At 50.1% G+C, this 13,046-nt stretch overlaps 1 protein-coding gene across 5 annotated transcripts in view; it reads right to left on the bottom strand.

Moving 5' to 3' along the window:
* The window catches only part of GGTA1 (glycoprotein alpha-galactosyltransferase 1 (inactive)), a 65,319-nt gene extending 56,069 nt beyond the window's left edge, over positions 1-9,250 (bottom strand). For 2 of the 5 annotated variants that reach the window (XM_060154455.1, XM_060154464.1), the window contains exon 1: positions 9,101-9,250. The gene's annotated coding sequence lies outside the window, so the exon portion shown is untranslated. Of the gene's footprint in view, positions 1-8,120; positions 8,536-9,100 lie in introns of all 5 variants that reach the window. The other 3 variants (XM_060154459.1, XM_060154463.1, XM_060154454.1) reach the window with 3 other exon arrangements.
* Between the last annotated feature and the right edge of the window lie 3,796 nt (positions 9,251-13,046).

Here is a 13,046-nt window from a genome sequence, read left to right as displayed (position 1 = left end):
CTGGCCGGCCGCTTGAGGACTCGTGGTTTCCCTGACGGAGGAGAAAGGACAGCTGCGCTTCTGCCTGCAGATGCTACCAAACACAACCTCACCCCGCTGGGCAGCTGACCCATTGCCCCAGGCTCGCTCCCTCCTCGGTGTCGCTCCAGACACCAGGGCCATCTGGATTCTGGAACGGCCATGGGGAAAATCAGGATGATTGCTTCTCAGAGCCTCCTCCCTGTGCCTGAAATACTCTTCCCTCTTCAGCCTCTAACCCCTGCAGGCTGCAGTTTGAAGGTCACTTCCTCAGGGAAGCCCTTCCTGACTACTTGCCCCGACAGCTACAGGCCCCTGTGACCCTCCACCCTGTATTTCTCCTTCTTGGCTCTCTCTGTGCACTTGGCTGTTGAATGACTGTCTCCCAGGCTAAATTCTACCTCTGCACGGGCAGGGATGGTACCTCTCTATTCACTGCTAATCTCAGGTGTCTAGCAGGGCACGTAGCAGACGCTCAATAAATTCTGGATGCTTTAACAATGAGTCAATGAAGTTCCGGCAGCTCAGTGAATGTTGAATGAATATGTGATTCAAAGCATGAGTCTTGGCAAGAGGTGTAACTTTTAGAACCAGTTCCTGGTACCCAAACTCACAAACGGGGGCTCAAAACTTGACCCCTCTGCCCAAAGCAGCTGCTTCTCCCTTGCACATTTTTAGTTTGAATGTTCACTTCCTGTTGGTTTGGACCTGTCTGCGTTTTGTTTAACAGCAGATATTGCTCAGAGAGAAGTCGGCCAGATCATAGCCTTGTATCGTTTTGTTGACAGAGAAGCTGAGGCTCCGACAGCTCCTGCTGCCGGCAGCACCAGCTTCAGTGGGGCGAGACGAGCTCACCTTCAGCCCAAAGCTCCTTTTAGTGTCCCTCCCACCCCCCATATGGGGTAAAGTCCAGGGCACGTGAAGCAAGTCTACAGAAGATAAGAACACCCAGACTGGGAAGGAGTTTGAAACTTTTATTAAGAACTTAATATAAGTCCCTTAATCATAAGGGACTTCCCTGGTGGTCCAGACTCCGCGCTCCCAATGGAGGGGGCCCGGGTTCGATCCCTGGTCGGGGAACTAGATCCCACACACATGCCGCAGCTAAGAGTTCGCATGCCGCAACTAAGAGTCTGCATGCCACAACTAAAACCCAGCACAGCCAAATAAATAAATAAATAAAACTAATTACAAGACCTTACCTCTGTCTCTCCAACCTCTTCCAGCTGCTACTTTTCACTCTCTCTGGCTAATTCTGGGCTGAGCCAGGCAGGAGCCCTCAGCTGGGCTGGGCATGGATCTGTGCCCCAGCACCCTGGCCCCCCTTCAGAATCACCTTCACTCCCCCTGCCCGCAGCCCACCAGAGTCTCCAAGCCAAATTAGGTGTGGAGTCAAGGCTGGGCTTTCATGCCTCAGTTCTGCCACTTCGTTCTTGAGAGACTTTGGCCAAAAGATCAAAACTCTAAGCCTCAGTTTCCCCACATGTAAAATGGGGGGAATAATTCCTGCTTTGCCAACTTCACAGGGCTTCTGTGAGCCTCAAGCAAGGTGGATATACGATCTCACTTGTCTAACTGTCCACTAGTGTAGGGACCTCTGGTAAGAACAACTCTACAGTATTTTTCCGTTCCCTCCAGGCTCTTGCGATCAACCCATAGCCAGCAGACCTCTTCCAGGGCCCAGTCCTCTATCCATCCTCTCAGCCATGCAACCCTCTTGACCACATCCTTCTAGAAATCCTTTCCCCCTCTGCCTTCCCGGATGTGCTCCTTCTGTCTCAGATCACTCACTCTCCAGTTAGGACCTGGCCCAAGCAGCAGCTCCACGCTTTCGCCTGCCCTTCACATCTGCCCACCACACACGGCCTGAGACAGGCACTGCAGGAAAGACAGGCCCTACACCAGCTCCCTGGAGAACGCCTGGGTGCGGTTTCCCCTGGGACACAAAACGTAAGCACGCTGCCTCGGGTCTCCACCCTGCTGCCCTCGCCACCTCTCCTTTAGAGACTCTGTTTGGCAATAAGGGCAGAGCCCAAGTCCTGGCAAGAGCCACAGCCTGACCGTAGGCAGCTGAGGACTGTGGCCTCCACGCCAGCGTTGAGACAAGGTGAGCAGATTAGTTCCTTGGCTGGAGATTTCGATGACATATTTTTACTTCCCCTTTTTAGAACTGCAAGGACTTTATTTATTTATTTAGATTTTTTTGATGTGGACCATTTTCAAAGTCTTTATTGAATCTGTTACAATATTGCTTCTTTTTTTTTTTTTCTTCTTATTGCTTCTGTTTTATGTTTTGGTTTTTTGGCCGTGAGGCATGTGGAATCTCAGCTCCCCGACCAGGGATCGAACCCGCACCTCCTGCATTGGAAGGCAAAGTCTTAACTACTGGACTGCCAGGGAAGTTCCTGCAAGGACTTTTATAAATAATTGAGTTAAGCATACTAAATGATGACCCCTTTGCCTTCAGTCCACAGTCCAAATGTACTTTTTTTTTTTTTTTTTTTGCGGTACGCGGGCCTCTCACTGTTGTGGCCTCTCCTGTTGCGGAGCACAGGCTCCGGACGCGCAGGCTCAGCGGCCATGGCTCACGGGCCCAGCCGCTCCGCAGCATGTGGGATCTTCCCGGACCGGGGCACGAACCCGTGTCCCCTGTATCGGCAGGCGGACTCTCAACCACTGCGCCACCAGGGAAGCCCTGTACATTACTTTTTGTTTTCCCAGACTGGCCTACATGGCCTCCGTCTCGCAGGACTGAGGGTGAAGCTTTTATCAGCAGACCTTTCAGCCCAGGCTGAGAGGGGAGGTATTTTGCCCCAGGTCTGACAGGCATTAGGGTGCAAACTCAGGCAGTGGGCCTCCAGAGGCCACTCTTAGCCAGCAGCGTGGGTCAGGTAAAGAGCACTGTGGTCATGTGCACGGTGTGCTCCAGCAGCTTATAGTCGAGGAGGGGAGGAATGATGACATGCGACAGAATGTATCTGGGGTGTGTACTGCAGGATGCCCAGAGACCTGGCGGGAGGAAAGGGAATGCCTAATTCATGGGGGGCAGGAGGAAGAGACTGCCATCTCAGAGAGGGTGATGGTTAAGCTGGGTCTTGAAGGATGAGTGGGATTCTGTGAGTAGGTTTGTGGGGCTCTTGAAGGATGAGTAGGAGTCTGTGAGTGGGCTTGCAGGGGAGGCGGGGAGGGTGTTCTAAGCAGAGGGAGCAGCATGGGGAAAAGCCCAGAGCGGGTTTCAGGAATTGCAGTCATTCCCTCAGGCTGGAGCAGAAGTTCCAAGGGGTGGGGTGGTGAGGGATGAGAGACCTTGGATGTCACCTAAAGGGACATGTGCTTTATCCTGAGAGCAGAGGGGAGCCTTGGAAAGATGGAAAATGCCAATCAATTTGGTGTCTAGAAAGAGGACTTGGGCTGCAGGGAGAGGGTGTGCGGGAGGGTGCGAGTCTGGAGCAGAGAACAGGGAGCACACAGCAGCAGGGTCCAGGTTGAAAGAGCTGCACACCAACTCAGCAGGGGCAGCTGGGTCAGGGGCGGGGGCGGGGGTGATGATGCCTAGACAGAGGGATATAGAGACTTGAAAGGCCATTGCCATGCTTCAGGAAAGGGGAACAATGGTACCAAAGAGCAGTGTGATGGGGATTAGTTTGGAGAGATAAAGATAGGCGGGGACCTGTGTGAAGGAGTTTCTAACAAATATATGTGGATTGCTGTTCCCAAGTATCCACTCCAGGCCAATAGGTAGAGGACATATATCTCTGTCCCACTGACTTTGGACTTGGTCATATGACTGGCTATGACCAAAGGAGTATGGGTAGAAGTGATCATGAGCCAGTTCAGAGACTTTAAGACGCATCACATCATCTCTTTCTTCCTCCAGCTCTCACCATAAAATAACATATAACAGGTAGAAGCAGCAGCTTCAGCCTCGGTCCTGGGAGGAGAAGATACAGGGAGCAGATATTGTGGCTGGCTGGCACCCAGAGCAGATCTACAAAACCATGCAGTTGCAACTGCCCTCCAGCTGACGTGTAGTGTGAGTAATAAATAAACCTTTGTGGTCATAAACTATGCATGGGGGGGGATGTTTGTTATGCAGCAAAAGCTAACTGATATACACTATATATATGAGATGAGACGGAAGCAGGTGGTGAAGAACCTCACACGTCATGATTAGGAGTTGTCCACATGGAGAGTCAACAGAGAATTCTGTAGTTGATGAAGCTTCTCCATCTTTTTTCAAAGCCAACCCTCCCCACTCCCTCCTACTCCTCCCAGCACCTTGCTGTATTGGCCATTCCTTCCCTCTCCTGGACTAAATTCTTCCCCTGAGCCTATATCTCACATATCTTTTCCATCCTAAAGTCCTTTTCTTCACCCTGTCTTCCTCCAACTATAGCTCAATCCCTCCTCTGACTTTCTCAAACAAACTTCTTCAAAGAGTTGACTCTACTCACCATCTCCAGTTCTTTCTCTCTCACCTACCAGCAATCTAGCTTACCTGCCCTCCACTCCACCAAAACCACTCGCAGTATATTTCAGTAATCTCCTAATTGCCCAGTGCAACCCAGTCTTTATCTTCCTTGACTGCTCCACACCATTTAGCTTGGAACTAAATTCAGTATCTCCCTGCCCAACCTCAGGCATTCCTCTTTCCATATTCTTTCAGCTAGTGGCACCATCCAATGACCCACGACAAAAAGCCAACAGGAGATAATGAATTCTGTTATCGATTTGTCCAGTCTGCAGTGCCTTTGAGACATCCAAAAAGAGATACCCAAAGGGCAGTTAAACACGTGACTTGGGGGGCTTCCCTGGTGGTGCAGTGGTTGAGAGTCCGCCTGCCAATGCAGGGGACACGGGTTCGTGCCCCGGTCTGGGAGGATCCCACATGCCGCGTTGCGGCTGGGCCCGTGAGCCATGGCCGCTGGGCCTGCGCGTCCGGAGCCTGTGCTCCGCAACGGGAGAGACCACAACAGTGAGAGGCCCGCATACCGCAAAAAAAAAAACCAAAAAAAAACAAGAAAAACATGTGACTTGGGAGCCTATAACAGAGATCTGAACTGGAGGTAAAGATGATTGCTATACAGGTAGCATTTAAAGCCATGAGCATGAGTCAGCTTGTGTATTTATAGAGCACAAGGACCAGATCTTTAAATCTCAGTTGATATATAGAGAGCTCTCCCGAGCTCGTAAATTCCTATTCCTAAGGTCACAATTCCAGCCACCATTTGCTTCCTTCCCTCTGGAGTCATGGCTCACAGTGGCCTCCACACCACCATCTTGTTTCATATTCTTTGCCCCGATCATGTCGTGTTCCTCAAGAACTCTTATAATTCCATCATAAATACAGAAGGTATAGGGGCTTCCCTGGTCGCGCAGTGGTTGAGAGTCCGTCTGCCGATGCAGGGCACACAGGTTCGTGCCCCGGTCTGGGAGGATCCCACATGCCGCGTTGCGGCTGGGCCCGTGAGCCATGGCCGCTGAGCCTGCGCGTCCGGAGCCTGTGCTCCACAACGGGAGAGACCACAACAGTGAGAGGCCAGTGTACCGCAAAAAAAAAACCCCAAAAAACAGAAGGTATAAGACACCATTATCCAGGCACTAAAATGGCTAAAATAAAAAAGACAGGGCTTCCCTGGTGGCGCAGTGGTTGGAAGTCCGCCTGCTGATGCAGGGAACATGGGTTCGTGCCCCGGTCTGGGAAGATCCCACATGCCGCGGAGCGGCTGGGCCTGTGAGCCATGGCCGCTGAGCCTGTGCGTCCGGAGCCTGTGCTCCGCAACGGGAGAGGCCACAACAGTGAGAGGCCCGTGTACTGCAAAAAAAAAAAAAAGTTTAAAAAAAATTTAAAAGACAGACAATACCAAATATTGTCAAGGATGTGTAATAATTATGTCGTATACATCGCTGTGGGGATGTAAAATGGTATACTCTATGACCCAACAATTTCACTTCTAAGTGATAACAAATGACCACAAAAGATTTCTACCAGAAATAATAGTCCAGGGACTTCCCTGGTGGCGCAGTGGTTAAGAATCCACCTGCCAATGCAGGGGACACGGGTTTGATCCCTGGTCCGGGAAGATCCCACATGCTGCGGAGCAACTAAGCCTGTGCGCTACGACTACTGAGCCCGTGTGTCTAGAGCCCATGCTCCACAACAAGAGAAGACACTGCAGTGAGAAGCCTGTGTACCTCAATGAAGAGTAGTCCCTGCTCGGCAAAACTAGAGAAAGCCTGCACGCAGCAACAAAGACCCAATGCAGCCAAAAATAAAAAAGAAAGAAAGAAAGAAAGACTAGCCCAGATTGGAAATAACCCAAATATTCATCAACAGGAGAATAAATACGCAAATGATGGTATATCCATAAAATGGAATACGACTCAGCACTGAAAAGGAACAAACTACTCATATACACAATAACACAGGTGAATTTAACAAACATCAGGTTGAGTGAAATAAGCCAGACGTGAAAGAGACACACAGTATGATTCCATTTACGTGAGGTCCAGGAGCAGGCAAAATCAATCAATGGTGAGGAAAATCAGAAAATGGTTGCTTGGAAGGGCAGAAGGAAAATTCACTGGAAATGGGAACTTTCTAAGATGATGCAAATATTTCATATCTCATTTTGGATGGTGGTTACATAGGCGCAAACAGCTTTCAAAACTTGTTGAACCCAATACTTACCATCTGTGGATTTTATCATATGGAAATTATACTTCAGTTAAAAATTAGGAAAAGAAAATAATTCTAAAGTGTCTAGAAAATAAAAGCTAAAATAAAGACAATGTACAGGGCAGAAAACACATTCAGTTCAAATATATCAATAATTATATTTACGCTGTGAATGCACCTATATTAATGTCCAGCCTCCCCCTTAACCCAGCCCCCCTTTCGGCCATTCTCCCCTCACCCTTGCCCCCATCTCAATGACATCTGTCCATTAGCTGTTCTCTAGCCATCATGAGAGATGATGTAATGCAAAGAGCAGAAGCCTTAGAGCCAGACAGAGCTGCTTTCAAATCCCGGCTGCAATTTAGGAGTTGAGTGCCCACGAGCGAGTTACTTGACCTCTCCGCACCTTCATCTCCCCAACTATAAAGGAGGTCGATGACACCTGTTGGGCTGGGCTAAGAAAGGGGCAGTGTGCTGACTAGTTTCTGCGGAACCTAATTCTTTTGGCCTCAGCCTGTGAAACCAACTTGCATGTGAAAGGCCCACTGAAGGCCTGGAAAAGCTCAGAGGATGAGACTCCTGGGCTTCTTCTCCCTCAAGGGTAGGGAGGTGGCCCTGGGGCCCTGGAGTTAGGGTCTAGGCTGGTTGGTGCTAAGAGGTGAGCCGGTGGCTCAGAGCCACCAGGGCCAGGAAAAGGCATTGCTGACCTAGGACTAAGGAGACAGTTTCCTGGCTAGGCCTGGCCACTGGTGGATCTTGCCCAAATCACTGTGCGCACCTCTAGATTTAGTTTCTCCACCAAAGATGGCCAGATCAGACTGGATCTGAAGAATCTGATACCAAAAACAGCCTCTGGGGTTTCCTAATATATAGAAGAGGCAAAGGCAGAACTGAACCGGTTCTGCCTGAAAGAGGGAAGGTAAGGACCAGAGCCCTGCCGCCTAGGCTCCCCTCCCCCACCATGGTGCCCCTTGAGCGAGGACCCTAGGCTTCTCAGGGGCAGAGTTTGAAATCTCCCTGACCAGGTAAACCCTAGGGACTTTTTCAGCTCTGTCTTATTCAGTCATTGCATACCTGTTACATGTAACAATAACTGGGAACCTGCACCTGCCCCCCAGCCTGGTAGGGGAGGCAAGGTACACCCAGAATTAACTCCGAGCAAGGTAAAAAGTGCTGAGTGTAGCCAAAGAAGCGCAGAAGTACAACAGACCATCCACATCCTTCCTCTACGTACACACGCGCGCCCACACACACGCACATACACAGCCCCTTGGCGCTTGGCATTTCTTTACTCACTGCAGTATCTCTATTTCGTAGTTACGGAAACTGAGGCTCTCCCTGGGAAAGGGTTTCCCAGCTAGGAGGCAGCGAGGCCAGGGCTCCCCCCACCCTCACCCCGTACTTCCTGCCCCCTGAGACCCACCTATTTCTAAGTAAATGAAGGAGGCAGCAAGGCCTGCTCAGCGGCCAGAAGGAGCGCAAACCACAAGCAGAGCTACAAGCAGAGCTACAAACGCAGCCGCCGGGGTCTCGGGTCTCTCCTGGGGGAAGAGCGAGCTCGCCGACAGCCTCCGCGCCTCCCTCCCTCCCTCCCTCCCTCCCTGGCCCGCGGGAAGATTGGGGAATCTCAAGTCGCTCTGCTTTCTCTCTTCGCGCGCTGACATTTTTTTCCACTTTACTGTTTCTTGGACGCCTTTCAAGAGTTTGTGCAATCACTCTGTTTAGCTGTTTTTCTGCCATTTTCAAACGCGGAGTGGTGTCCCTTTGAGTGGGAACGTGGTGGTCTGAAGACCTGAAGGGCTTCGCCTCCCATCACCCCGATGCAGCAGGCCTGGTAGCTGCCAAAGTTACAACGTTTGAAACTTTCCCGGTGCTGGGTGTTGGGTTGCTCCTCGGCTCTCTGAGCTCCCCGACCTCTCCCGCTCCGTGTCCCGGCTCTCGGGGGTTCCTGCGCCCCTCACTTCACCCTTCCAGGCTCCCCCTTCCCGGAGGCATCCTCTTCCCATCTGGTCCTGGGCGATGGAGCCCTTCCCCCACCCTGCTCCATAGACGGGGGCAGAACCCTCTCTCCTTTCGAGACTTCCTCGGTGGTCCAGCTCCGCGCCCCCTGAGCCTGCCCTCTCCCGCCTCCACCTCGCGAACCCCGTGGGAAGCCCACCCCGCGGCCCTTCTGGCCCGAGTCTGGAAGGCTGGGCAGAGGCGGGGACAGAAACGGGGTCGGAGTAGGGCGCAGAGGTAGCGACAAGAACAAAAGCGGGGACACAGCAGGGCAGCAACAGGGCAGGGCCAGCGCGGTGGCCCGTCCTCTCCCCGCGCCGCCCTCACTCGGCGCCCGCCGCCCAGGGCCGGGCCGGGCTCGGCTCGCGGCCTCTGGGGGCTCGGGCGGCGCCCCGCGGGACCCACCTGATCCGCAGAAGCTGGGCGCGCTCGGGGCTGACCTGCGCCTCGGCTCCCGGCCCCGGCGTCGTCCTCGGCTGCCCGAAGAGTCGGCGCGCTGCCTCTGCCCAAGCCCGGCGGGGGGTGCCGGGGCGGGGTGTGCCGCCTGCGCTCGGGCCGGCCGGCCGCCGGGCGCTCCTCCGGGGCGGCGGGCAGCGCGCGGCGGGCAGGGGCGCGAGGAAGCGGGCGGGCGCTGGGCAGCGGGCGGCGCGCTCCCCGCTCGGCCCGGCCCGCGGCTGTTTGTGCAGAGAGGGTCCCGCCCCGGACACGGCGGCTGGGAGGCCGGGCGCGCGAGTGCACGACTGCCGGTGTGCGTGTGTGTCTGGTGGCGGGGAGGCGCAGGGGGTGTTTGTTTCATTTTCACTCAGGCAGAAAAAAGCCTGAAACCAGCAAAAAAAGAAAAGAAAATCCCTGGTGACGGTGGCTGGGCCTCTTTGCCTTCCCGGGCCTGCACGTGGTGGGGGAGGGGTGGGGGAGGGGTGGCGGGGACCCGGAGCATCGGAGGGTGGGGTGGGGTCTGTCTCCCCTTACCGCAGGAAGGGGCCCCGGTGCCCTGGCGCCCCGCCAAACACGGGGGGAGCGGAGAGCCTGGGAGGTCTGATCTACCATTTGTTTCCTGGGGAAGGAAGGGAGCAGGGGTAGACAGCGACAGGCCTGCGGGCTGGAGCTGCTCTCGCTGGAGCCCCCCCCACCCCCCCGCCAAGTTCTGAGCTCCCCCCCGCGACCCAAGTCCTTCAAGTCCTGAGCTCCCGACTGGAGGGGCTGGTCACTGGGCACCTAGCGCGGCCCCTGCCCGGGTTTGTTCGCAGACTTAGTGGTCTTTGGGCCCAGAGTTTCTCAAACAGAACTCTATACACGCCCTGGGGTTCTCTACTAGAATTATTTTAGAAGGGAACTAAAGAAAAAAAAAAATCTATTTCAGAGTTTGTGCTTCTGTGGCCTGTATGACAACCATTCACTTTGGTGGGTTGATGCAGGTACATCCGGCTCATTTAGTCCTACACTGGTAACCACGACGGTCACCTCACTTCTTGGGCTCCCAGACCATCTATTTTGCTGGTGCAAAACTCAACATTTTCTTTTGCCAGGATCATCTGCCATTGAACTTCAATTTCAGAGACTAAGAAATTAGCTTCTCAAATATTTTAATGCATTGGAACTATAATTTGACACCATGAAAATGGCACAGAGCCTGGGTGTGGTGTATAATTTTAATTGTTTCGTGCTAATGAGAAAAGAACAGAAGCCTGATTGAATACTTGAAGGATACACAGAGGCTGCAGGGGGCCAGGTGAGGTCTTGGAGCTTGGGAAAACAAAGTTTCCTGATGGGCACAGTGGAGTAAACAGTGGGAGAATTGAATCATCAACCCCACACAGTGGCTCAGGAAGGAGGAGTTCCATGGCAATCAGTACAATAAATACTTTGCAAAAGCATAAAATGCTCCATGATTGTCTTTGGAGAAGTCACTTGTAATAGTTCATTCGTGGTGAGTATCACTGTAAATATACAATGAGTGATGTCATACCAAGTGTATTATTTCCCAATTTTCATTATTGCATTTGAGAATGCATTGTTTAAATTGCTCAGCCCATCAAACTGGATAATAACTGAGTTTGTTTGTTTTTTAAAGGAAACTATGACAGTAATTCTAATCCTAAAGATGCTACCAGAAAACTACTAGAGCTAATCAATGAATTTGGTAAAGTAGCAGGATACAAAATTAATGCACAGAAATCTCTGGCATTCCTATACACTAATGATGAAAAATCTGAAGGAGAAATTAAGGAAACACTCCCATTTACCACTGCAACAAAAAGAATAAAATACCTAGGAATAAACCTACCTAGGGAGACAAAAGACCTGTATGCAGAAAACTATAAGACACTGATGAAAGAAATTAAAGATGATACAAACAGATGGAGAGATATACCATGTTCTTGGATTGGAAGAATTAACATTGTGAAAATGACTATACTACCCAAAGCAATCTACAGATTCAATGCAATCCCTATCAAACTACCACTGGCATTTTTCACAGAACTAGAACAAAAAATTTCACAATTTGTATGGAAACACAAAGAAGACCCCGAATAGCCAAAGCAATCTTGAAAAAGAAAAACGGAGCTGGAGGAATCAGGCTCCCTGACTTCACACTATACTACAAAGCTACAGTAATCAAGAGAGTTCGGTACTGACACAAAAACAGAAATATAGATCAATGGAACAGGATAGAAAGCCCAGAGATAAAACTATGCACAAATGGTCAACTTATCTTTGATAAAGGAGGCAAAAATATACAGTGGAGAAAAGACAGCCTCTTCAATAAGCAGTGCTGGGAAAACTGGACAGCTACATGTAAAAGAATGAAATTAGAACACTCCCTAACACCATGCACAAAAATAAACTCAAAATGGATTAAAGACCTAAATGTAAGGCCAGACACTATAAGACTCTTAGAGGAAAACTTAGGCAGAACACTCTATGACATAAATCACAGCACGATCCTTTTTGACCCACCTCCTAGAGGAATGGAAATAAAAACAAAAATAAACAAATGGGACCTAATGAAACTTAAAATCTTTTGCACAGCAGAGGAAACCATAAACAAGACAAAAAGACAACCCTCAGAATGGGAGAAAATATTTGCAACGAAGCAACTGACGAAGGTTTAATCTCCAAAATATACAAGCAGCTCATGCAGCTCAGTATCAAAAAAACAAACAACCCAATCCAAAAATGGGCAGAAGACGTAAATAGACATTTCTCCAAAGAAGATATACAGGTTGCCAACAAACACATGAAAGGATGCTCAACATCACTGATCATTAGAGAAATGCAAATCAAAACTAAAATGAGGTATCACCTCACACTGGTCAGAATGGCCATCATCAAAAAATCTGCAAACTATAAATGCTGGAGATGGTGTGGAGAAAAGGGAACCTTCTTGCACTGTTGGTGGGAATGTATATTGATACAGCCACTATGGAGAACAGTTTGAGGTTCCTTAGAAAACTAACAATAGAACTACCATATGACCCAGCAATCCCACTATTGGGCATATACCCTGAGAAAACCATAATTCAAAAAGAATCATGTACCTCATTGGAGCTCTATTTACAATAGCCAGGACATGGAAGCAACCTAAGTGTCCATCGACAGATGAATGAATAAAGAAGATGTGGCACATATATACAATGGAATATTACTCAGCCATAAAAAGAAATGAAATTGAGATATTTGTAGTGAGGTGGATGGACCTAGAGACTGTCATACAGAGTGAAGTAAGTCAGAAAGAGAAAAACAAATACCATATGCTAATACATATATATGGAATCTAAAAAAAAAAAGGTTCTGAAGAACCTAGGACAGGAATAAAGATGCAGATGTAGAGAATGGACTTGAGGACACGGGGAGGGGGAAGGGTAAGCTGGGACGAAGTGAGAGAGTGGCATGGACATATATACACTACCAAATGTAAAATAGATAGCTAGTGGGAAGCAGCCGTGTAGCACAGGGAGATCAGCTCCGTGCTTTGTGACCACCTAGAGGGATGGGATAGGGACGGTGGGAGGGAGATGCAAGAGGGAGGGGATATGGGGATATATGTATATGTATAGCTGATTCACTTTGTTATAGAGCAGAAGCTAACACACCATTGTAAAGCAATTATACTCCAATAAAGATGTTAAAAAAAAAAAAGGTTGTAATTCCCCATGCTATACAATACATCCTTGTTCCTTAAAAAAAAACGAAAAAATTGTTCTGAAGAACCTAGGGGCAGGACAGGAATAAAGACACGGACATAGAGAATGGACTTGAGGACACGGGGAGGGGGAAGGGTAAGCTGGGAAGAAGTGAGAGAGTGGCATGGACATATATACACTACCAAATGTAAAACAGATAGCTAGTG

This window comes from Lagenorhynchus albirostris, chromosome 7 (genome assembly GCF_949774975.1).
Source record: "Lagenorhynchus albirostris chromosome 7, mLagAlb1.1, whole genome shotgun sequence".
Lineage (NCBI taxonomy): Eukaryota > Metazoa > Chordata > Mammalia > Artiodactyla > Delphinidae > Lagenorhynchus > Lagenorhynchus albirostris.
The sequence above is the reverse complement of the archived record's forward strand: the minus strand, read 5'-3'. Positions and strand labels throughout refer to the sequence as shown.